Source organism: Grampus griseus (assembly GCF_964374135.1).
Source record: "Grampus griseus genome assembly, chromosome: X".
Classification (NCBI taxonomy): Eukaryota; Metazoa; Chordata; class Mammalia; order Artiodactyla; family Delphinidae; genus Grampus; species Grampus griseus.
Genome location: NC_138999.1, coordinates 39,838,091 through 39,865,906, shown reverse-complemented (window position 1 = coordinate 39,865,906; position 27,816 = coordinate 39,838,091).

Below are 27,816 nucleotides of genomic sequence, written 5' to 3'. Positions count from 1 at the left end.
AGTCATGCTCTACATTATATCTCCAGAACTTAATCACCTTATAACTAGAATTTTGGACCATTTGACCATCTTCACCAGTTTCCCCCACCCCCCCCAAATCCTTGCACCTAGCAACAACCAATCTGTTCTGTTTCTATGAATTCAACTCTTTTAGATTCCACATATATGTGAGACCATACAGTATCTGTCTTTCTTTGACTTATTTCACTTATCATAATGCCCTCAAGTTTCATCCATGTTGTTGCAAATGGAAAGATTTCTTTCTTTTTTTATGGCTGAATATTCCATTTTGTGTGTCTGTGTGTGTATATATATATATTTTTTCTTTATCCATTTATACACTGATGGACACTTAAGTTGTTTCCATGTCTTAGTTATTACAAATAATACTGCAGTGAACATGGAATGCAGATATCTCTTCAAGATAGGGATTTCATTTCCTTTGGATATATACCCAGAAGTAGAATTACTGGATCATATGATGGTTCTATTTTTAATTACTACTTTCCATAGTGGCTGTACCAATTTACATTGCCACCAGCAGTACAAAATGTTTCCTTTTCTCTACATCCTCACAAGCACTTGTTATCACTTGTCTTTTTGGTAATAGCCATTCTAACAAATGTGAGATGATATCTCATTTTGTTTCTGATTTGCATTTCCTTAATGATTGGTGACTTTGAGCACTTTTCCATGTATCTGTTGGTCATTTGAATGTCTTCTTTGGAAAAATGTCAACTCAGGTCCTTTGCCTATTTTTAAAATTGGTTTTTTGTTTGTTGTTTTGCTATTGAGTTGTATGAGTTCCTCATATATTTTGGGTTAATATCCCTTTGTTAGATATGTGGTTTGCAAAGAGTTTCCCCCATTCCATAGATTACCTTTTTAGTTTGTTGAGTGTTCTTTTGTTGTGCAGAAGCTTTTAGTTTGATGTAGTCCCACTTGTTTATTTTTGCTTATGTGGCTTGTGCTTTAGGTGTCATGCCTATAAAATCATTGCCAAGACCAATATCAAGAAGTTTTCCCCTATGTTTTCTTCTAGGAGTTTTGTGGTTTCAGGTTGTACATGTAAGTCTTTATTTAACCCACTTCATGTTAATTTCTCCAAGTAGTGAAAGATAGGGGTCCAATTTCATTCCTTTACATGTGGCTGTCCAGTTTCCCCAACACCATTTATTGAAGAGACTACCTTTTCTCCATTGAGTATTGTTGGCTCCCTTGTCAAATATTAGTTGACTGTATACATATAGGTTTACTTCTGGGCTCTCTATTCTGTTCCATTGCTCTGTGTCTGTTTATATATCAGTACTATACTGTTTTGACTATTGTAACTTTGTAATATAGTTTGAATTCAGGAAGTGTGATGCCTCCAGCTTTATTCTTCCTTCTCAGGATTGCCTTTTCTTATATCTGTAAAAAATGCCATTGGAATCTTGACAGGGATTCCATTGAATCTATAGATCACTTTGTGTAGTATGGATATTTTAACAATATTAATTCTTCTGATCAATGAACATGGGGTATCTTTCCATTTATTTGTGTCTTCTTCAATTTCTTTCATCAATTTCTTATACTTTTCAGTAGACAGATTTTTCACCTCCTTGGTTAAATTTATTCGTATGTATTTTGTTGTTTTTGATGTTATTGTAAATGGGAATTTTTAACTTTATTTTTTGGCTAATTCATTGTTAGTGAGTAGAAATGCACCTGATATTTGTATATTGATTCTATATCCTGCAACTTTACCAAATTCATTGATTAGTTTCCAGTTTTTTGGTGGAGTCTTTAGGATTTTCCATATATAAGATCATGTCATTTACAAACAGAGACAATTTTACTTCTTCCTTGCCAATTGGGATGCCTTTTCTTTTTTTTTTTTCTTGCCTTATTTCTATGGCTAGGACTTCAATTACTATGTTGAATGAGAGTGATGAGAGTGGGAACCCTTGTCTTGATCATTTTATTAAAGGAAACCTTTTCAATCTTTCACTGTTGAGTATGATGCTACCTGTGAGCTTTACAAATATGGCCTTTATTGTGTAGTGGTATGGCCTTCTATACCTATTTTTTGAGAGTTTTTATCATGAATGGATGGTGACTTTTGTCAAATACTTTTTCTGTATTTATTGAGGTAATCATGTGATTTTGTCTGTCCTTCTGATAAGGTGATGTATCACATTTATTGATTTGCATAGTTTGAACCCTTCTTGCATCCCAGTGATAAATACCACTTGATAATCATATATGATTTTATTAATGTGCTGTTGAATTTGGTTTGCTAGTAATTTGTTGATCCTTTTTGTATCTATATTCATCAGGAATATTGCCTGTAGATTTTTTTTCTTGAAGTGTCCTTATCTGCCTTTGCTATCAGGGTAATGCTGGCCTTGTAAATGTATTTGCGAGTTTTCCCTCCTCTTCATTTTTTTTTTTTGGAAGAGTTTGAGAAGAATTGGCATTTATTCATCCTTATATTTGGTAGAGTTAACCTTAACCAGTGAAGTAATTTGGTATGGGCTTTCCTTTGTTGATAATTTTTTTTACTGATGCAAACCCCTTAGTCATTATTGATCTGTTCATATTTTCTATTTCTTCATGATTCAGTCTTGGGAGGTTGCATGTTTCTGCAAATGTATCTATTTCTTCTAGATTATCCAATTTGTTGGTGTTTAATTTTTCATAACAGTCTCTTATGATCCTTTGTATTTCTATGGTATCAGTTGTAATGTCTCCTCTTCATTTATAATTTTACTTATTTGGGTCTCTCTCTTTCTTGGTTAGTTTAGCTAAAGGTTTGTCAATTTGGCTTAACTTTTTGAAGAACCAGATCTTGGTTTTTGTCATCTTTTCTGTTGTTTTCTTATTCTCTATTTCATTTATTTCTGCTGTCCTCTTTATTATATCTTTTCTTCTGCTAATTTGGGCTTAGTTTGTTCTTCTTTTTCTAATTCCTTGGATGTAAAATCAGGTTGTTTATCTGAGATTTTTCTTTGTTCTTTTGCATGTTTATTTCTACAAACTTCCTTCTTATAACTGCTTTTGCTGCTTCCCTTAAGTTTTGGTATGTTATGTTTTCATTTTTGTTTGTCTCAAGATATTTTTTATTTCCATTTTGATTTCTTCTTTGATCCATTGGTTGTTCAGGAGTGTGTTTTTTAGTTTCCATGTATTTGTGAATTTTTCAGCTTTCCTCCTCTTATTGATTTCTAGTTTCATATCATGTGATTGGACATGATACTTAGTATGACTTCAATCTTCTTGAATTTGTTGAGCCTTGTTTTGTGGCCTAACACATAACCTATCCTAGAACATATTCCATGGGTGCTTGAGAAGAATGTATTATGCTGCTGTTGGTTGGAATGTTCTGTATATGTCTGTTAGGTCGTTTGGTCTATAATATTGTTCAAATCCACTGTTTACTCATTGATATTTTCTCTAGACAACTGATCCATTGTTAAGAGTGAGGTATTAAAGTCCTAAACTATTATTGTATGGCTGTTTATTTCTCCTTTTAATTCTGTTATTATTTGCTTTGTATGTTTAGGTGCTCCAATTTGAGTGCATAAGTATTTACAATTGTTATATCTTCTCCATGGATTGACCCCTTTATCATTATGTGATGACCTTCTTTGTCTCTTTTGAACACTTTCAACTTAAAGTATATCTTGTCTGATATAAATATAGCTACCCCTGGTTTCTTTTGGTTACTATTTGCTTGAAATATCTTTTTCCATCCCTTCACTCTATGTGTGTCCTTAAAGCTGAAGTGAGTCTCTTGTAGGCAGCACATCATTGGATCTTGTTTTTTTTTAATCCATTCAGCCATTCTATGTCTTTTGAATGCAGAATTTAATCTATTTATATTTAATTATTGATAGGTAAGAACTTACTTGCCATTAAATTTTTTTTTCTGTTTTGTAGATCCATTTCTCCTTGCTTATCTTTTTTCTGTCTTCCTTTGCAGTTTGATGACTTTTTGTAGTGGCATGCTATGAATCCTTTATCATAATCTTTTGTATACCTATTATAGATTTATTCTTTGGGTTACTATGAAGCTTACATATAATATATACATGTCTGGATCATCTATCTATTGTTGAGAATAGGGTAGTATAGTCCCCAACCATCATTTTATTTTAAGCTAAAAACAACTTAACTTCTAGAGCATACATAAACTTTATACTTTTACTTATCCCTTCCTTACAACTTAGGTTATTGATGTTATAATTTATACCTTTTCAATTTTATGTATCCAATATCAAATTATTATAGTTGTGGGTATTTTTAATACATTTATGTCTTTTACTTTTAATCTAGAGTTGTGAGTTATACACCACCATTATAATATTAGAGAATCTGACTTTGACCATACATTTGCCATTACCAGTGAGTTTTACACATCCCTATTTGTTTGTGATGTTAATTAGCATCCTTTTATTTCTACTTGAAGAATGCACTTTGGCATTTTTTGTAAGGCAGTTCTAGTGGTAGTGAACTCCCTCAGCTTTTGTTTTTTCAGGAATATCTTTATCTCCCCTTCATTGGTAAAGGATGGCTTTGCCAGTTATAATAGTATTCTTAATAGACAGTTTCTTTCTTTCAGTATTTTGAATATATCATCACCCCACTCTCTGTTGGCCTGCAAAATTTCAGTGGAGAATTATGCTGTATAATCTCATGCGGGTTCTGTTGTATGTGATGAGGTGGTTTTCTTTTGCTGCTTTCAAAATTCTCTTCTTGTTTTTGACTTTCAAATTTAATTATAATGTGCTTCTTTTCAGGTGTTACCTATTTGGGGTATTTTGGGGCTCATGAATCTGAGTATACATTTCTCTCACAGTATTTGGAAAGTTTTCAGTCATTATTTCTTTTTCTTTTTGTGTGTTTGAGAGAGTGTAGGGAATTGGTTTTATTGTGAAAAGTTAAAAACATACAGAAAGCAATAGAAAATGAAGAGATAAAATCTTGTATCCACAACCCAACTTTATCTGCCATATTTACTTTAGGGTTTTTCCCCCAGTATTATTGAGATATATGTTGTCGTATAGCACTGTATAAGTTTAAGGTGTATGACACAATGATTCAACTTACATACTTCATTAAATGATTACCACAGTAAGTTTAGTAAACATCCTTCATCTCATATAGATCCAACATTTCAAAAAATAGAAAAAAAAATTTTTCTTTGTGATGAGAACTCAGGATTTACTCTCTTAAACAACTTTCATTTATAACATACAGCAGTGTTAATCTTCTTTGTTATGTTTTATGTTATGTCCCTAGTACTTATTTATCTTATAACTGTAAGTTTGTACCTTTTGACTACCTTCATCTAATTCCCCCTCCCCTAAACCCTGCCTCTGATAGCCACAAATCTGATCTCTTTTTCTATGAATTTGTTTGCTTGTTTCTGTTTGCCTTTGAAGTATAATTTACCTACAAAACTATGTTAGTTCCTGGTACACAGCATAGTGATTCAATATTTCTATAGATTTCAGAATGGTCACCATGATAAGCCCAGTTGTCATCTGTCACCACACAAAGATACTACATAATTATTGACTGTATTCCCACAAGGTACATTTTATACCTGTAACTCATTTATTTTGTAACTGAAACTTTGTACCTCTTAAATTCCATCAGTTATTTCTCTCTTCCCACAAACCCCCTCCTCTCTAGCAACAACCAGTTTGTTCTCTGTATCTATTACTCTGTTTCTGTTAGGTTATGATTGTTCCTTTGTTTTGTTTTTAAGATTCTACATATAAGAGAAGTCATACAGTATTTTTCTTTGCCTGACTTATTTCACTTAGCATAATACCCTTTGGGTCCATCCATGTTGTTGAAAATGGCAAGATTTCATTCTCTTTTATGGCTGATTAATATTCCATTGTATATATATACTACATCTTCTTTATCCATTCACCTATCAGTGAGCACTTAGGATGCTTCCATATCTTGGCTATTGTAAATAATGCTGCAACGAACATAGGGGTGCATATATCTTTCTGAATTAGTGTTTTCATTTTCCTCAGATAAATACCCAGAAGTAGAATTGCTGGATCATATGGTAGTTCCAGTTTTAATTTTTTGAGGAATCTCCATATTGTTCTCCATAGTGGCTGCACCAATTTATGCTGCCACCAACAGTGCACAAGGGTTCCCTTCTCTCCACATCCTTGCCAACATTTGCTATTTGTTGTTTTTCTGATAATTGCCATTCTGACAGGCATGAGGTGATATCTCATTGTGATTTTGATTTGCATTTCCGTGATGATTAGTTTTGTTGAGCTTTTATTTTATTTTATTTTTTAAACATCTTTATTGGAGTAAAATTGCTTTACAATGGTGTGTTAGTCTCTGCTTTATAACAAAATGAATCAGTTATACATATACATATATCCCCATATCTCTTCCCTCTTGCATTGATGTTGAGCTTTTAATATGCTTGTTGGCCATGTGTATGTCTTCTTTGGAAAAATGTCTATTAAGGTCCTCTGTCCATTTTTAAATCAAACTCTTTATTTTTTGATGTTGAGTTGTATGAGTTCTTGTATATTTTGGATATTAACTCCTTGTCAGTTATCATTTACAATATCTTTTACCATCCAGTAGGCAACTTGTTGATAGTTTTCTTCAACGTGCAAAAGCTTTTTAGTCTGATGTAGAACCATCTGTCTATTTTTGCTTTTGTTTCCTTTGCCTGAGAAGACATATCCAAAACATTATTGCTAAGATTTATGTCAAAGAGCATATTTCCTATGTTTTCTTCCAGAAGTACTATGGTTTCAGGTCTTATGTTTAAGTCTTTAATCCATTTTGATTTAGTTTTGTACATGGTGTGAGAAAGTAGTCCAGTTTGATTGTCTTGTATATAGCTGTCCAGTTTTCCTACTTATTGAAGAGGCTGTACTTTCCTCATTGTATATTCTTGCTTCCTTTGTCATAGATTAATTAACACTGTATAAGTGTGGGTTCATTTCTGGGCTCTCTATTCAGTTCCATTAATCTATGTATTTTTGCCTGTGTCATACTGTTGTGATTACTGTAGCTTTGTAGTATAGTTTGAAATCAGGGAATGTGATATCTTCTGTTTTCTTCTTTGTTCTCAAGATCATTTTCACTATTCAGAGTCTTTTGTATTTCCACACAGATTTTAGAAATATTTGTTCTAGTCCTGTGAAAAATGCAAGTGGTATTTGATAGGGATTACACAGAATCTCTCAATTGCCTTGGGTAGCATGGTCATTTTAACAACATTAATTCTTCCAGTCCATGAGCATGGTATATCTTTCCATCTGTTGTGTCATCTTCAATTTCTTTCATCAGTGTCTTTCAGTTTTCTGAGTACAGATTTTTAACCTCCTTGGATTTATTCCCAGGTATTCCATTCTTTTTGATGCAGTTGTGAATGGGATTGTTTTCTTAATTTTCTTTCTGATAGTTCATTGTTAGTGTATAGAAATGAAACAGATTTCTGTATATTAATTTTGTATTCTGCAAGTTTACTGAATTCATTGATAAATTCTAGTAGCTTTTTGGTTGCATCTTTAGTATTTTCTATGTACAATACCATGTCATCTGCAAACTGACATTTTTACTTCTTCCTCTCCTTTTTGGATTTCTTTTATTTCTTTTTCTTATCTGATTGCTGTAGCTAGAACTTTCAATACTATGTTGAATAAAAGTGGTGAGTATCCCTTAATATTTACTGTGGATATAAATGATTTTACTACTTTTGTCTTTTAACCTTCCTAGTAGCTTTATAAGTGGTTGGGCTACTACCTTTACTGTATATTTTACTTTACCAATGTGATTTTTCCTTCCATACTTTTCATATTTCTAGTCAGGGCCTTTTCTTTTCTGCTTAGAGAACTCTAACATTTCTTGCAAAGCTGGTTTCATGGTGCTGAATGCTTTTAGCTTTTGCTTGTCTGTTAAACTTTGATCTCTCCTTCAAATCTGAATGAGAGCCTCACCAGGTAGAGTATTCTTGATTTTAGGTTTTTCCCTTTCATCACTTTAAATATATCTTGCACTTCCTTCTGGTCTGCAGAATTTCTGCTGAAAATCAGCTCATAGCCTTATGGGTTTCCTTTGTACATAACTTGTTGCTTTTCCCTTGTTGCTTTTTTTTTTTTTTTTTTAGTGGTACACAGGCCTCTCACTGTTGTGGCCTCTCTCATTGCAGAGCACAGGCTCCGGACGTGCAGGCTTAGCAGCCATGGCTCACGGGCCCAGTCACTCTGCAGCATGTGGGATCTTCCTAGACCCGGGGCACGAACCCGTGTCCCCTGCATCGGCAGGTGGACTCTCAACCACTGCACCACCAGGGAAGCCCCTTCCTTGTTGCTTTTAATATTCTCTCTATCTTTAATTTTTGTCAATTTAATTACAATGTGTCATGATGTGGTCCTCTTTGGGTTGATCCTGTTTGGGACTCTCTGTACGAATTGGACCTGAGTATCTGTTTCCTTTCCTAGGTTAGGAAAGTCTTCAGCTATTATACCTTATAAAATGTTCTTTTTCCCTTTCTCTCTCCCTTCTTGTTCTAGACCCCTATATTGCAAATGTTAGGATGCTTGATGTTGCCCCAGGGTTTTCTTATACTGTCCTCATTTTTTAAATTCTTTTATTTGTTCAGCTTCAGTGATTTCCACTACTCTGTCTTCCAGTCTGCTGATCCATTTCTGTTTCATCTAATCTACTATTGATTCCTCTAGTGTATTTTTTATTTCAGTTATTGTATTCTTCAGCTTTGTTTGGTTCTTCTCTATATTCCCTAACTCTTTGTTAAAAACTTCTAACTTCTCACTCTGTTCATCTAATCTTCTCCTGAGTTCTTTTTTTTTTTTTTTTTTTTTTTGGCTGTGCCGGGTCTTGGTTGCAGCATGCGTGATCTTCATTGAGGCATGCAGGATCTTTCATTGCGGCGCACGTTCTCTTCATCACGGCACTTGGGCTTCTCTCTAGTTGTGGCATGTGGGTTTTTTCTCTCTCTAGTTGTGGCTCCAGGGCACGTGGGCTCTGTAGTTTGTGACATGTGGGTTCTCATTGAGGCGCATGAGCTCAGTAGTTGTGGCATGCGGGCTTAGTTGTCCCGCAGCATGTGAGATCTTAGTTCCCCAACCAGGGATCGAACCTGCATCCCCTGCATTGGAAGGCAGATTCTTTACCATCTGACCACCTGGGAAGTCCCTTCTCCTGAGTTCTTTGAACATCTTTATGATTATTACCTTAAACTCTTTACTGGGTAGATTGCTCATCTCCAATTCATTTAGTTCTTTTTTTGGTTTTTATCTTGTTCCTTCATTTGGAACATATTTCTTTGTCACCTCATTTTGCCTAATTTTCTGTTTTTATTCCTACATATTTGGTAAGTTGGTTATGCTTCGCAGTCTTGGAGAAGTGGCCTTATGTAGGAAATGTCCTATGGGACCCAGCAGTGCACTCCCTTCTGGTCAGTAGAGCTATATGCTCTGGGAGTGCCCTCTATGTTGGCTGTGTGGTTAGTTCTGTTATGGTGGGCTGACTACTGTGGGCACAGTTGTGGGTGGGGCTGGCCTCCAATATGGTTGGTTTTCAGGCTCTGCCTTGTATGGAGACTGCTGGCTACTTGTGGGTGGGGCTGGGTGCTGGTGTGGCTGACTGCACAGCCAGGGGAGCCCCTGTCCTGGTTTTGGCTCAATGGTGGGTAGAGCTGTGGCCCAGGGGATCCTGGGACTGGTGCCCACCCACTTGTGGGTGAGGCTTGGTCCTGTGGCTAGTGCCAGCCTACTGATGGAAGACACCATGTCCTGGGGTCTCTGGCTGTGGAGCCAGGAGTCCCAGAGCTGGTGTTCGCCTGTTGGTAGGTGGTTCCAGGGTCCAGGAATACCTGGGATTAGTGCTGGCCAATTAGTGGGAGGAAACAGGTCCTAGGGTCTCTGGCTTCAGGGCCCTGGGGTCCTGGAGTTGTTGCCAGCTGGAAGGTGGGTGAGGCCTGAGCTGAGGTGATCCTGGGAGTAGTGTCAGCCCACTGGTGGGTGGGGCCAATTTTGGGACCCTCTAGTAGATGGAGCCAGTCCCAGGGCAGCCAGGGGTTCAGGGAGGTCCTGGTGGGTGGGGCCATGTCCCTGCCCAGCTAGCTACCTGGCCTGGGGCATCCCAGGACTAGTGTTGACTGGCTGGTAGGCCAGGCTAGGTTCTGGCACTAATAAGCTAGAGGGAGAATTCCAAAATGATGCTTACCAGCACCAGTGGCCTTTTGGTGGGATGAGCTCCCCAAAGTAGCTGCTGTCAGCATCTGTGTCCCCAGGGTAAATTTTAATTGCCTCCTGCCTCTCCCAGAGGCTCTCTGAGATCAACAAGTGGGTCTGACCCAGGCTTCTTTCAAATTACTGCTTCTGCCCTGGGTCCCAAAGCATGTGAGATTTTGTGTGTGCCCTTTCCCCATAGCCCTCTGGGTCTCCTGAAAGTAAGCCCTGTTGGCCTTCAGAGCCAAATGTTCTGGAGGCTTATCTTCCTGGTGCAGGACCCTCAGGCTAAGGAGCCTGATGTGGGGCTCAGACCCCTCGTTCCTTGCAGAGGTCATCTGCGGTTGTAATTATCCTCCCATTTGTGGGTCACCTACTTGGCAGTATGGGTTTTGGCTATACTTCATTTTTGCCCCTCTTATCCATCTAGTTGTGATTCCTTCATTACATCTTTAGCTGTAGAAGATCTTTTCTCCTAGCCTTCAGGTTGTTTTCATGGATAGTTGCTCTGTAAATAGTTGTAATTTTGGTGTGCCTGTGGGAGGAGGTGAGCTCAGGGTCTTCCTACTACACCATCTTGGCCACCCCCCACCTCCCCACCCCCAGCCATTATTTCTTTATATAGAGTTTCTGTCCCTTTCTCTTTTCTTTTTCTGGGATTCCTATAATATGTGTGTGTGTCTGTGTGTGTGTGTGTGTGTATACACATATATATATGTATGTATTCATAAGTCTTGTAGGCTTTCTTCACTCTTTTCCATTCTTTTTTCTTTTTGCTCCTCTGACTGGATAATTTCATATGACTACATTCTAGTTCATGGATTCTTCTGCTTGGTTGGTTCTGCTGCTGGAGTTGTCTATTGAATTATTTAATTAAGTCATTATATTCCTCAGCTCTTGGATTTCTGGGTTTTTTTTTATGGTTTCTATTTCTTTGTTGAACTTCTCATTTTGTTAATGGATTGTTTTCCTAATTTTTTTAAGCTGTCTTTGTATTCTTGTAGTTCACTGAGGTTTTTTTTTTTTTGTGGTACGCGGGCCTCTCACTGCTGTGGCCTCTCCTGTTGTGGAGCACAGGTTCTGTGGCCATGGCTCACGGGCCCAGCCGCTCTGCGGCACGTGGGATCCTCCCAGACTGGGGCACGAACCCGTGTCCCCTGCATCAGCAGGCAGACTCTCAACCACTGCGCCACCAGGGAAGCCCCACTGAGCTTTTTTAAGAGGGTTATTCTGAATTCTTTGTTAGATAGTTCATAGATCTCCATTTCTTTACAATTAGTTATTGGAGCTTTATTAGTTTCCTTTGGTGTTGACATGTTTACTTGATATTTTATGATCCTTGATTCCTTGAATCACTATCTACACATGTGCATAAGCAGTCTCCTCTTCCAGAGTTTACGGATTCACTTCATATGGATGGTCCTTCACCAAATAATCTCAGCTTGGATTTCTGGACGAGTCAGCTGGTAGCATCCTTGGGCAGGTAGCTGTTGCTTTCAGGGTCTCTGTTTGGGCAAGGCCACTGTTTTTGCTTTGAGGTCAGGGGTAATGCTGCTGGTTGGGGTCTGCAGTTTGTTGAACCTGCTCCACATTCCAGCAGGGCCACTGAGCTCCTTGATTGGGCAGGGCAGCTGGCTATGCTCTATGGTTAGGTAGGGCCACTAGCTGGGCTCTGCAATCACTTTTTGATGAGCAAGGTCATTGGATGTGTTCCCTGATAGGATGGTTCCCATGGCTGGACTCCTTGACTGGGCAGGGCTACTGGCTTGGTTCTGCAATCGTGTCTTGTGGGGAGGAATCCCAGGCTGTGACACCTGACTATATGGTGCTGCTGGCTGAACTCTGTGTTTAGGCAGGGCTACAGGCAGGACTTTTTAGTTGGATAGGGACTGAAGCTGTGTTCTGTAATTAGGTGGGGAAGCAGGCTGTGCCCCAAAGTTGGGCTGGGCTGTAGGCTGGGCTTCATGATCAGGTAGGTCACTGACTGTGCTCTGCTGGTGATCAAGGTCACTGCTGGGCTCTTTGGTCAGGAGGGGCCTCCAGTTGTATCCTAGAGTAGGGTGGGGCTAGAGACTTTGCTCCATGGTTGGACAGGGTCACTGTCCAGGTTTTTGGTTGGGAAGGACTACAAGCTATGGTCTGTGGTTGGACAAGATCACTGGCTGAGCTCACTGCCTGAGTGAGGCTTTGGGCTGCATTCAGCAATCCATCAAGCCCATAAGATGGGCTCTGCTGTGAGAAAGACTGTAGGCTGGGTTCTGTGGCTGGGTGGTATTGTAGGCTGTGTTCTAAGGCTGTCCAGAGTCACTGTTAAGGCTCCCTGGTTATGCAGGGCCAGAGGCTATACTTCACTGTTGGGCAGGACTGCTGGCTTCATTCCTGCCCAAGCATGGCTGTAGGATGGGCTCTGCAGCTGCCCAGATTCTCTGGTATGGCTTCCTGGTTTGGTGAGACTGGAGGCTATACCGAGCAGCTGGGCATGGCTTCACATTTGCTCCTTACCTGTGTGGGTCTGTAGTGTAGGCTCTATGGCCACGGCAGTCCACTGGGTGGTGATCCAAATCAGGAAGAACTGTACATCAAGCTCCCTGGCCAGATGGGACCATTGACTTGGCTCTACAGATGGACTCACTGCTTGAGTGCTACTGCATATGTGACTGTAGCATTGGCTGTGAGCTTGCCTGGGTTCTCTGTTTATGCTTGCTGGTCAAGCAGGATTGGGAGCTATACTCAGCAGTAGATAGGGATTCAAATTTGGTTTCCTGCCTGCGTAGGGCCATAGAATGAGCTCCACAGCTGGCATAGCTTGCTGGCTGGTGGCCTGAAACAGGCAGAAAAGACCACTGTACTCCCCAGCCATACAGAAACACAAACTCAGCTCTACAGATGGGCAGAGTTACTGGCTGAGATCTCTGCTTGAACACAGCTGGGAGGAGAAATGTGGTCTGGCAAGATCTGAGTATTGGTTGCTATAAGCCCTGCTCCTCTTCATTTCTATCTGATCATCAGTGGTCAAACCCTGCAGAGTTCCCCAAGTGGGCCTCCTGGGAAGCACTTCACAATGTTAATGGACCTGGATGTCCATCTTGGGCTCTCTTTTACTCAATAGAGAAACCATAGGCCCAGGAGGGCCCTCTTGGTGTTGGCACTGTGCTGGTCTGAGGGAGGGGTAAGGTGGTCAGAATGTAGCAGCTCTTCCTACCCTTCTAATGCAGTCTTTCTCAGTCTCTGTGGTCTAAGGGGATGCTTCAACCTCACCCCTGGGTTCTGGGATTTTCACAATGGTGTCTTGTCTATGGATAGTTGCTAGTTGATCTTCTTGTGAGAGGGACTAAAGTTGGGAAAAACATATATTGTTGTCTTGATGATATTGCTGCCTTTTTCCTTCTTAATGAGAACATTCTGTTAATAAAAATTTCATCATCCCAAGAGTTTTGGCAGGGAATAAATGGAATGAAAGTTTTAGTGTCCACCCAATGTAGCCTCCCAGAATCCATGGATCATTCTACTTGTGGTGGTAAATGAGTTGCTTGGTTCACTGCTTTAGTGGTGCCTTAAGCATAAATCCAAATTTTAAAAAATATATATCTGTTATATATAACAGATTACATACCCTTAACTCTCTTTTGAAGCAATTGGTAGGTCTACTATACATATAGCACAGTTGATGATTGAGACCCATTCATGACCCATGGACTTTATTAATATCATGGTGCATGTGTCATTCTCTGATGGAAGGACTAGACTGGAGAGAACTGCAAGCTCACTTGCCTACAGATGCTGAAGTACTTAGGCCAAGTTTTCTCACAAGCCCACAAAGGTATTCCTGTAATACAGCACTGCAAAACATGCTGCCTTATACGTGGAAGGGGATTATCTGCTTCTTTGGATTGATGGAAGTTATTTCAGAGAGGGATCATTAACAAGTTTTCTGCTTGCTGCAGTCTAGAACTCAAATCCATAGGCCATACTCACACTCAGCCTAAAAAGACATTACTGAATTGAAGGAAATCTTGCCCATTAACATGTTAAAATTCCAAGAGCTTGGCATAAGGGAAGAGGAAATTATGGATGGCAAATTCACAAGATTCACTTTTCTGCTTGCCAGGTAATCATACACAGGTAAGGGTAATATAAATATATTTTCCTTGAAAGGTAAGCTACTGTTACCAATGTCAAGGTGGAAAACAAGACTGCAGTTGTTGCGGCAAATAAATATAGGTAATAACAACACTGCTAAAACTAGAGATCATGCCAAGCTACAGGTTATAGGGATGACTTTACATAAGGCCAGAAAGGATGTATCATTACTTTAGATTCAGGCTCTGAGCACAGTTTTTCAAAACTAGAAATAACATCCTTTGCAGATTTGAATTTCAATTTGGCAGTGAAGTCACTTTGTTTTCCTGCTGATTCACCCAGAACATGCCAAAGAAAGAACCAGTAAAAATGTTCATGAAGCTTTTGATAAATAAAGCAGAAGACAGATTGGTTTTTGAGGCTTTTCTGACTGACTCCCCTAAACTTTTCTTGAATTCGGAAGATGAAACCACACTCCTTCAGGCTCTGAAGGTCAGGATAGACCAGCTATGACTTCTCCAGGAAATGAGTAATTGGAAGACCAAGGGACTCATTTCTGGAGGTCTGGAGGAACGTTTCATCCAGAAACTGTAGGTGGGGTTTTTCCCCACAAAAGGCTTCAGGGAGTTCCAGAGGCATGTGCAGACTTGAAATGGGAATAGCCAAGCTAACACAAGATTTCCCTGGAGATTCTGCCAATTCTCTCAGCTCTCACCCTGGTTTTCCCCACCCAGATAGACTGGTCTTTTCCATTACTTTTTATTCTTTTCTTCTCTTATTTTCAACTCATTGCCTAACCATTCCTCCCCACAAATGCCAAATCTTAATACCCATGCAAAAACCTGAGAATTCTTAAATAAGCATCACTTAGAATTTTCTTTTCCTGGAAGACGGGGAAGGAGACTGCTGTCAAATGCTGTTTGTAAGTCTCACACCCAAGCCACAGCCATGGAGAGCTCATAAGAATCATTGTTGGGAGAGGAATGCATTCATAATTCTTCAGAAATTTGTGTTCTTTTTAGAAAGAAGTTTATCATTTTAGTGTTAAAATGGAGTTAAGTAGCTTCATTTCCTTCCTTCCTTCAACCAAAATGTATTGTGCACCTGCTATATGCCAGGCACAGTGTTAGGAGAGGTTTTGATGGAGAACACTGTCACTGCCCACAGAGATTCTTAGCGTTTAGTGAAGAAAATAAGTAAGAAAAACAGTAATTACAATACATTGCTGAAAAAACAATGAGAGATGCATATTCAGTCAGTATGCCATGGATAGTTAAGGAAGGTTACCAGGAGTTGGGGGCCCAATCCCTGGAGTCCTGAATGCTGAATAGTGGTTAATGAGGAGAGTCTGTGTGTGTGTACCCACACATGCTCTCCCATAGCATCCTAAACTTCTTCATAGCTCTCCTTCCAGTTGTTCAATGTTTCCCTTTCCCACTAGATCGTGATACTCAATATTCACTACATTGTTTTCAAGCAAAGCCTTGGGCTCAGGGTCTCCATACAAGCATACAGCAAACTGATTAACTGTCCTCTCCCCAGCAAAAGGTGATGAGACAGCAGTAAGACCACTGAGGAGATGAGCTGCTGGGATTTTAGAACTTGGGGAATTTCTGGTGTTGCTAAGTTTTAGAAAGTCTGGAGTTATCACTAAAAGCCATTTTCTAAAGCTTATTACACAGAAATATAATTGGGTAGGCAGAAGAATGAAGCAGGCCAAGTTTTCTTCCGTAATCTCTTTCCTCTCTCTGGTACCCCCGATTTTTCTTCTCCCTTCCCCACCTGCTTTCTTCCCAACTTTCAGGAAAGAATCAGTAGAATCAATTCTTCTTTGTGGTTATGTTTCATTGTTTACATCTCACAAGGACATGTGCATTTCAGTAAATGTCAGTGTCTTCGTTCAGAAGTCTGAATCTGTTCTGGAATGTATTGGAAAATTAGGAGGAAGATGGGAGGGAAACTTTCTGGTGCCCTCAGGCTCACCCTAGTAAGCAAACACCTATTCTGACCATCCTATCCATTCCTTCAAGGAATGATCTCGACACTTAATGACACTAAGGGCTAAAGCAGAAACCTACACCACACACCTTCAACTGTAGGTCAAATTCCATTAAGGTGAATTCCAAGGGCTGCCCACATTCTTTAGCTCTTTTGGAATGTAGTTGTATTTGGTGCTAGGCAAACTGAGTAAACTTAGCACTGGTTTAGAAATAGATGATGTAATGGGACAGATGATCTCAAAATTTTCCAACTCAAATTCTGTGAATTCTATAAATTAGATCCCTATTAAATTCTACTTCTGACCTGGGGGTAAGGTTAATAAAATTTTTAAAAAGCTTAAGTTTGTCTTTTTTCAACTGATTTTCTATGATACAGTAATGCATGACAATGTTATAAAATCCACGATATTATGAGTATATAAAATGTGAAGTAAATCTCCCTGCCACCCCTGGTTTCTTTTCCCAGAGTCAAACACTGTTAATATTTTCCTGTAGATTCTCCCAGATATTTTCTATGCATACGCAAAATCCTAGTCTTTTTAAACTAAAAGTGTTTCCATTATACAGTACTGTTAGAAACAGATGCAAGGAAAAATATATTTTATATTTTGATGTATTTAACTTATCCTTTCTAGTGTCTCTCTTGTTAAAATTGTTTTTTAAAAATGGTTTTATTACAATACACATATAAGCAACACTTATGTAAATGATTCTTGGATCATTTACATAGACATGGAACTTTTTGGAACATTTGATTTTTACTGGTCATTGAATCCTTTTCAAAACACACATTAGCCTCAGATATATTTACATTAAATTAAAAGTTAGCAAATTAATGACAAGAATGTATTTTTAATCTGTCTTCAGAAAGGAGCACACATGTCAGATGGTTTGTATTCAGTGCTGATGTTTCACTAATGGATCCATATTGTTTTATAAAATGCATAGTTTCAAAAAATTTCGTCAGTGTGCTCAGTGTGCTCCCTTGAAGCTGTGACAATTTGAGATATTAGTAACTTCCTGGCATGATGCTTTTTTGAAAGAACCACCCTAGCTCTATTCTGTGTTTTATGAATGACAAATCAGATAATATTAGGAAAATATTATGACATAGTTAATAGCAATTATCAGATAAGATCCGTGGGATTTTTGTTTTGTTGATTTCTAAGGAGAAGAATCCCAGGGAAGTGACTGTTTAGCTTCCTGAAATGCCTTTTAACAAGCTTTTTTTGGCCTTATGGAATGCCTAACTCCAAGCTCTTCATTGTTGCTAAATGCTAAGCTCTGTAACTCAGCCAGACCTCCTGTTGCCCAAATTTGATCCCATTAACCAGATAGTTGCTGGGTTTCCACTTCAACCTGAAATGACTCTCCCAGAGACTAGAATGAGGCATTTTGAGATGAAAAAACCCAACCTCTGCATAAAGTCCTTATATGAGCAATGGGGTATGTCCCTGAAAAGGGAGTAAAACAGCTTGTTCTTATGAACAGTAGTTTGTTGCTTCCCCTTCTGAAATCTGGGTAGAAGACAAAGAACACAGTGGGTGCAATGACACTAGTGCACATGGGGCTGCAGCTGGGGAGATGGGGGTTTTCTTGAATGTACACATCCTCTAGAAGGCATCCAGATGGACAGAAACTTAGGAACTTTTCCTTCTAGTATCAGGAGGCATATGATCTGCATTTGCTGATACATGCGACACAAGAGCACCCCTTCAACATTAGGTGAAGAGAGCTGCCTCTGTTTTCTTCCCAGTAGGATGTAAGGGGCAGCTAGAGCTGTAAAACCTATGTAGAGAATGGACTTGAAGATATGGAGAGGGGGAAGGATAAGCTGTGATAAAGTGAGAGAGTGATGGACATATATACACTACCAAACGTAAAATAGATAGCTAGTGGGAAGCAGCTGCATAACACAGGGAGATCAGCTCAGTGCTTTGTGACCACCTAGAGGGGTGGGATAGGGAGGAGGGGAGGGAGGGAGACGCAAGAGGGAAGAGATATGGGAACATATGTATATGTATAACTGATTCACTTTGTTATAAAGCAGAAACTAACACACCACTGTAAAACAATTATACTCCAATAAAGATGTTAAAAAAATAAAATAAAAATAAAAAGTCATTCTTAAATGAAAAAAAAAAAACCTATGTAAGAGCCTCTCGGGGATTTAGAGAAGGAGAACAGAGGTGGGGAAGAGAGTGGACTAAAGGAAGCTTAAGAAAAGGTGTTTATACAGGGAACTTTATTCGGTGCTCTGTAATGACCTATATGGGAATGAAGTCTAGAAGAGAGTGGACATAGGTATATGTATGGTTGATTCACTTTGCTTATAGCAGAAACTAACACAACATTATAAATCAACTATACTCCAATAAAAAAATTAATTAAAAAAAAGAAAATGGGCTTGCATTTTTGTGGGTGGGGAATCATATGTAGAAGTTAAGTGATTGAAAATTAACATTTTAAAGTATATTGGATCTAGGAAAATTAGGGGCCACATCAACAGATAGGGAAAACTACAGCAACAATAAAAATAAAAGTGGGAAACTTGTTTACAGCTTTTTTTTTAATACATGAGAATTCGATCTATGATGGCTTCCACATTACAGAAACAATAGTGTGTTGAGAAGCAAAATTACAAAATGGAAAGAAGCATAGAAAGAAATTCAGATAATAAATGCTGGATAAATTGGCATATGCTGACTCTGAAGAAAATCTGGAATCATGGTAGAGCAGACTGTTACACTGGTGGCCTCCAATGAAACACACCTCCCAGTATTCATGCCCTTGTGTAGTTCTCTCCAAAACTGACTCGGGCTTGGCCATATGACTGGCTTGGATGAATGGAACATCAATGAGCAAGATGACACAGAGACTCGATAAACCCTTCACTTGTCCTTTTGGAACAACTCTTGGTACTTGTCCTTTTGGAACACTCCAGCTTGGGAGCATTGTTGTAAAGACACTTGAGTTAGACTATGGAATGAGGAGAGGACACGAGGAGAGAGACTCTAGAGGGTGAAAGGCCACTTTCCATGTTACTGACTTAGCCAGACCCCCAGATGAATGCAGGTACTTGAGTAACAATAACTATACTACATAGAGCAAAAGGACTTCCCAGTTGCTGCCAGTCGACCCACAGAATCACAAGAATAATGAATTATTGTTGTGTTGACACTATGTTTTAGTTTATTATGCAGCACTAGATACCTGAAACAAATAGTCATGTAAACACCCTCATTTTATCAAAGAGGAAGCTGGAACAGAAAGTGACCAAAGGATTTGCCCAAAGTCCTACAACTAATTAGTGGCAGAACTGGTACTAAAATTCAAATCTCTTGATAGCCAATTAAGTGCTTCCTCCCCTACATGAGCCAAAATGCTACTATTAACATACATCACTTACTGAAGAATTTCTGTGTGCCAGGCACTGTGTGAAGCATTTTACATTCACTGAGGCAGGTACTATCATTAGCGCCATTTTACAAGCCAGGAAACCAAAGCTCAGAGAATAATTTGTCTGAAGTCACACAGCAGGTAAATGATAGAGCTGGGCTTCTAATCCAGCATTCTGACTTCAGAGATATTTATGTTAAGCACTGTGTTATAAGAATGATGAAATATAGGTTAATTAACCTTGAGTAAAATGAACAACCTACACAACAACTGATTTAACTCATCTCTGTCTTCTTGATCACTCATTTGAATTGAAAAATAATTGATTCCCAGCAGCTACAATTGTTGAGAATTAAATCAGTTGGCTCTTGGTCCAGTTCAGAAGGTGTGTGTAGATTTAGTCTGCCACTTTGAGACTTTGGAAACTGGCATTAACACCTTGTCACTACTTAAATGTTTGGCAAAATTATCTTTTTCTGTAAGTTCACATTATAACTCAAGTCCATGGCTTTTTGCAACAAAAGTATCCATATGGGATTTTCTCAGTTACATTTGAATGATTGATATGTTGTTTAGCAAGAAATGTTTGCTTCATAAGGAGCCTTAAAAATGCATGTCTTTTATGTTTGAAAAAATGTTTTTGGCAAAAGAAGTAAGTCATTCAAGTATACCTCCTCTGTAAAGCCCTCCCTGAAAAATCCCAGTCCTTAATGGCCCACTCCTTTTTCATTCTCTTTATTCAATATATATTAAATCATATTGAATACTATTATATACCAGATGCAAAGAGCATAAAAATTAACAAAATAGAGTCTGACTTTAAGGGATTCAAAACAATGGCAATATAAGTTGATAAGTCCTATAACAAAGGTATGGATTAAGTCCTCTTCAACTTCATTAAGCAAGTTTTGATTAAGTGCTGACATTGTGACAGATAGAGAGCTACGTGACAGGTGAACCAACCAGATAGTTCCTGTCTTCAAGATGCCACAGTCCAGTTTTAGGAGGAGCTTCAAGATGGCGGAAGAGAAAGACGTGTAGATCATCTTCCTCCCCACAAATACATCAAAATACATCTACACGGGAACAACTCCTACAGAACACCTACTGAATGCTGGCAGAAGACCTCAGACCTCCCAAATGGCGAGACTCTCCCCACATACCTGGGTAGAGCAAAAGAAAAAAGAAAAAACAGAGACAAAAGAATAAGGAGAAGACCTGCACCTCTGGGAGGGAGCTGTGAAGGAGGAAAGGTTTCCACACACTAGAAAGTCCCTTCGCGGGCGGAGACTGCGGGTGGTGGAGGGGGGAAGCTTCAGAGCCACGGAGGAGAGCACAGCAACAGGGGTGCGGAGGGCAAAGCAGAGAGATTCCCGCACAGAGGATCGGTGCCGACCAGCCCTCACCTGTCCGAGAGGTTGTCTGCTCACCCGCCGGGGTGGGCGGGGCTGCGAGCTGAGGCTCGGGCTTTGGTTGGAGCGCAGGGAGAGGAATGGGGTTGGCGGCGTGAACACAGACTGAATGGGTTAGTGCACCACGGCTAGCCGGGAGGGAGTCCGGGAAAAAAGTATGGACCTGCCAAAGAAGCAAGAGACTTTTTCTTCCCTCTTTGTTTCCTGGTGCGCGAGGAGAGGGGATTCAGAGCGCCGCGTAAAGGAGCTCCAGAGACGGGCGCGAGCCGCGCTACCCCAGAGACAGGCATGAGACATTAAGGCTGCTGCTGCCGCCACCAAGAAGCCTCTGTGCGAGCACAGGTCACTCTCCACACCTCGCTTCCGGGGAGCCTGTGCAGCCCGCCACTGCCAGGGTACTGATATCCGGGGACAGCTGCCCTGGGAGAACGCACGGCGCGCCTCAGGCTGGTGCAACGTCATGCCGGCCTCTGCCGCCGCAGGCTCGCCCCGCGCTCCGTACCCCTCCCTCCCTCAGGCCTGAGTGAGCCAGAGCCCCCGAATCAGCGGCTCCTTTAACCCCGTCTTGCCTGAGCGAAGAACAGATGCCCTCCGGCGACCTACATGCAGAGGCGGGTCCAAATCCAAAGCTGAACCCCGGGAGCTGTGAGAACAAAGAAGAGAAAGGGAAATCTCTCCCAGCAGTCTCAAGAGCAGCAGATTAAATCTCCACAATCAACGTGATGTACCCTGCATCAGTGGAATACCTGAAGAGACAACGAATCATCCCAGCTTGAGGAGGTGGACTTTGGGAGCAACGATATATATATTTTTTCCCTTTTTCTTTTTCTGAATGTGTATGTGTATGCTTCTGTGTGTGATTTCGTCTGTATAGCTTTGCTTTTACCATTTCCTAGGGTTCTGTCTGTCCTTTTTTTCCTTTTTTAGTATAATTTTTAGCACTTGTTATTACTGGTGGATTGGTTTTTTGGTTTGGTTGCACTCTTCTTTCTTTTTTTTTTACTACTTATAAAAATTTTAGTAAATAATTTTTTATTTTAATAACTTTATTTTATTATATTTTACTCTATTTTATTTTATTTTATCTTCCTCTTTCTTTCTTTCTTTTTTCCTCCCTTTTACTTGGAGCTGTGTGGATGACAGGCTCTTGGTGCTCCAGCAAGGCATCAGTGCTGTGCCTTTGAGGTGGGAGAGCCAACTTCAGGACACTGGTCCACAAGAGACCTCCCAGCTCCACGTAATATCAAATGGCAAAAATCTCCCACAGATCTCCATCTCAACGTCAAGACCCAGCTCCACTCAACAACCAGCAAGCTACAGTGCTGGACACCCTATGCCAAACAACTACCAAGACAGGAACACAACACCACCCCTTAGCAGAGAGGCTGCCTAAAATTATAATAAGGCTGCAGACACCCCAAAACACACCACCAGACGTGGACCAGCCCATCAGAAAGCCAAGATCCAGCCTCATACACCAGAGCACAGGCACTAGTCCCCTCCACCAGGAAGCCTACACAACCCACTGAACCAACCTTAGCCACTGAAAGACACCAAAAACAATGGGAACTATGAACCTGCAGTCTGTGATAAAGAGACCCCAAACATGGTAAGTTAATCAAAATGAGAAGACAGAGAAACACACAGCAGATGAAGGAGCAAGGCAAAACTCCACCAGACCTAACAAATGAAGAGGAAATAGGCAGTCTACCTGAAAAAGAATTCAGAATAATGATAGTAAAGGTGATCCAAAATCTTGGAAATAGAATGGAGAAAATACAAAAAACGTTTAACAAGGACCTAGAAGAACTAAAGAGCAAACAAACAGTGATGAACAACACAATAAATGCATCTTAAAATTCTCTAGAAGACATCAGCAGCAGAATGACTGAGGCACAAGAACGGATAAGTGACCTGGAAGATAAAATAGTGGAAATAACTACTGCAGATCAGAGTAAAGAAAAAAGAATGAAAAGAATTGAGGAGAGTCTCAGAGACCTGTGGCACAACATTAAATGCACCAACATTCGAATTATAGGGTCCCAGAAGAAGAAGAGAAAAAGAAAGGGACTGAGAAAATATTTGAAGAGATTATAGTTGAAAACTACCTAATATGGGAAAGGAAATAGTCAATCAAGTCCAGGAAGCACAGAGACTCCCATACAGGATAAATCCAAGAAACACGCCAAGACACATATTAACCAAACTATCAAAAATTAAATACAAAGAAAAAATATTAAATGTAGCAAGGGAAAAATAATACACAAGGGAATCCCCATAAGGTTAACAGCTGATCTTTCAGCTGAAACTCTGCAAGCCAGAAGGGTCTGGCAGGACATATTTAACGTTATGAAGGAGAAAAGCCTACAACCAAGATTACTCTACCCAGCAAGGATCTCATTCAGATTTGATGGAGAAATTAAAACTTTTACAGACTAGCAAAAGCGAAGAGAATTCAGCACCACCAAACCGGCTTTACAGCAAATGTTAAAGGGACTTCTCTAGTCAGGAAACACAAGAGAAGGAAAAGACCTACAATAACAAACCCAAAACATTTAAGAAAATGGTAATAGGAACATACATATCGATAATTACCTTAAATATAAATGGATTAAATGCTCCAACCAAAAGACATACTGGCTGGATGGATACAATAACAAGACCCATATATATGCTATCTGCAAGAGACCCACTTTAGACTTAGGGACACATACAGACTGAAAGTGAGGGGATGGAAAAAGATATTCCATGCAGATGGAAATCAGAAAAAAGCTGCAGTAGCAATTCTCATACCAGACAAAATAGACGTTAAAACAAAGACAAGTACAAGATACAAAGAAGGACACTACATAATGATCAAGGGATCAATCCAAGAAGAAGATATAACAATTGTAAATATTTATGCAACCAACATAGGAGCACCTCAATACATAAGGCAAATACTAACAGCCATAAAAGGGGAAATCCACAGTAACACAATCAGGTAGGGGACTTTAACACACCACTTTCACCAATGGACAGATCATCCAAAATGAAAATAAATAAGGAAAAACAAGCTTTAAATAATACATTAAACAAGATGGACTTAATTGATATTTATTTATAGGACATTCCATCCGAAAACAACAGAAAACACATTCTTCTCAAGTGCTCATGGAACATTCTCCAGGATAGGTCATATCTTGGGGAACAAATGAAGCTTTGGTAAGTTTAAGAGTAGTGAAATCTCATCAAGTATCTTTTTCGACCACAACACTATGAGACTAGATATCAATTACAGGAAAAAATCTGTAAAGAATACAAACATATGGAGGCTAAAAAATACACTACTTAATAACCGAGAGATCACTGAAGAAATCAAGGAGGAAATCAAAAAATACCTAGAAACAAATGACAGTGAAAACAGGACGACCCAAAGCCTATGGGGTACAGCAAAAGCAGTTCTAAGAGGGTAGTGTATAGCAATAGAATCCTACCTTAAGAAACAAGAAACATCTCAAACAAACTACCTAACCTTACACCTAAAGCAATTAGAGAAAGAAGAACAAAAAATCCCCAAAGTTAGCAGAAGGAAAGAAATCATAAAGATCAGATCAGAAATAAATGAAGGAAACGATAACAGAGATGAATAAAACTAAAAGCTGGTTCTTGGAGGAGACAAACAAAATTAATAAACCATTAGCCAGACTCATCAAGAAAAAATGGGAGAAGACTCAAATCAATAGAATTAGAAATGTAAAAGGAGACATAAAAACTGACTCTGCAGAAATACAAAGGATCATGAGAGATTACTACAAGGAACTATATGCCAATAAAATGGACAACTTGGAAGAAATGGACAAATTCTTAGAAATGCACAACGTTCTGAGACTGAAGCAGGAAGAAATGGACAATTTGAACAGCCCAATCACAAGCACCAAACTTGAAACTGTGATTAAAAATCTTCCAAAAAACAAAAGCCCAGGACTAGATGGCTTCACAGGCGAATTCTATGAAACATTTAGAGAAGAGATAACACCTATCCTTCTCAAACTCTTCCAAAATATAGCAGAGGGAGGAACACTCCCAAACTCATTCTACGAGGCCACCATCACCCTGATACCACTACCAGGCAAAGATGTCACAAAGAAAGAAAACTACAGGCCAATATCACTGATGAACATAGATGCAAAAATCCTCAACAAAATACTAGCAAACAGAATCCAACAGCACATTAAAGGTTCATACACCATCATCAAGTGGGGTTTATCCCAGGAATGCAAGGATTCTTCATTATACACAAATCAATCAATGTGATACACCATATTAACAAATTGAAGGAGAAAAAACATATGATCATCTCAATAGATGCAGAGACAGTTTTTGACAAAATTCAACACCGATTTATGATAAAAACCCTGCAGAAAGTAGGCATAGAGGAAACTTTCCTCAACATAATAAAGGCCATATATGACAAACTCAGAGCCAACATCGTCTTCAATGGTGGAAAACTGAAACCATTTCCACTAAGATCAGGAACAAGACAAGGTTGTCCACTCTCACCACTATTATTCAATATAGCTTTGGAAGTTTTAGCTACAGCAATCAATGCAGAAAAGGAATTAAAAGGAATCCAAATCAGAAAAGAAGAAGTAAAGTTGTCACTGTTTGCAGATGACATGATACTATACATAGAGAATCCTAAAGATGCTACCAGAAAATTACTAGAGCTAATCAATGAATCTGGTAAACTAGCAGGATACAAAATTAATGCACAGAAATCTCTGGCATTCCTATAAACTAATGATGAAAAATCTGAAAGTGAAATTAAGGAAACACTCCCATTTACCATTGCAACAAAAAGAATAAAATACCTAGGAATAAACCTACCTAAGGAGAAAAAAGACCTGTATGCAGTAAATTATAAGACACTGATGAAAGAAATTAAAGATGATACAAATAGATGGAGAGATATACCATGTTCTTGGATTGGAAGAATCAACATTGTGAAAATGACTCTACTACCCAAAGCAATCTACAGATTCAATGCAATCCCTATCAAACTACCACTGGCATTTTTCACAGAACTAGAACAAAAAAATTCACAATTTGTATGGAAACACAAAAGGGTCCGAAGAGCCAAAGCAATCTTGAGAGAGAAAAATGGAGCTAGAGGAATCAGGCTCCCTGACTTCAGAATATACTACAAGGCTACAGTAATAAAAACTGTATGGTACTGACAGAAAAACAGAAAGATACATCAATGGAACAGGATAGAAAGCCCAGAGATAAATCCATGCACATATGGTCACCTTATCTTTGATAAAAGAGGCAAGAATATACAGTGGAGAAATGCCCACCTCTTCAATAAGTGGTGCTGGGAAAACTGGACAGCTACATGTAAAAGAATGAAATTAGAACACCCCCTCTAACACCATACACAAAAATACACTCAAAATGGTTTAAAGACCTAAATGTAAGGTCAGAAACTATCAAACTCTTAGAGGAAAACATAGGCAGAACACTCTATGACATAAATCACAGCAAGATCCTTTTTGACCCACCTCCTAGAGAAATGGAAATAAAACCAAAACTACCCAAATGTGGCCTAATGAAACTTAAAAGCTTTTGCACAGCAAAGGAAACCGTAAGCAAGATGAAAAGACAACCCTCAGAATGGGAGAAAATATTTGCAATCGAAGCAACTGACAAAGGATTAATTTCCAAAATTTATAAGCAGCTCATGCAGCTCAATAGCAAAAAAACAAACAACCCAATCCAAAAATGGGCAGAAGACCTAAATAGACATTTCTCCAAAGAAGATATACAGATTGCCAACAAACACATGAAAGAATGCTCAACATCATTAATCATTAGAGAAATGCAAATCAAAACTACAATGCGATATCATCTCACACCGATCATATTGGCCATCATCAAAAAATCTACAAACAATAAATGCTGGAGAGTTTGTGGATAAAGGGAACTCTTTTGCACTGTTGGTGGGAATGTAAATTGATACAGCCACTATGGAGAACAGTATGGACGTTCCTTGAAAAACTAAAAATAGAACTACCATACGACCCAGCAATCCCAGTACTGCGCATATACTCTGAGAAAACCATAATTCAAAAAGAGTCATGTACCAAAATGTTCATTGCAGCTCTATTTATAATAGCCAGGACATGGAAACAACCTAAGTGTCCATCATCGGATGAGTGGATAAAGAAGATGTGGCACATATATGCAATGGAATATTACTCCAGCCATAAAAAGGAACGAAACTGAGTTTTTTGTAGTGAGGTGGATGGACCTAGATACTGTCCTACAGAATGAAGTAAGTCAGAAAGAGAAAATCAAATACCGTATGCTAACACATATATATGGAATCTAAAACAAAATAAATGGTCATGAAGAATCTAGGGGCAAGACGGGAATAAAGATGCACATCTACTAGAGAATGGAGTTGAGGACCCGGGGAGGGGGAAGGGTAAGCTGGGACAAAGTGAGAGAGTGATATGGACATATATACACTACCAAATGTAAAATAGATAGCTAATGGGAAGCAGCCGCATAGCACAGGGAGATCAGCTCGGTGCTTTGTGACCACCTGGAGGGGTGGGATAGGGAGGGTGGGAGGGAGGGAGATCGAAGAGGGTAGAGATATGGGGACATATGTATATGTATAGCTGATTCACTTTGTTATAAAGC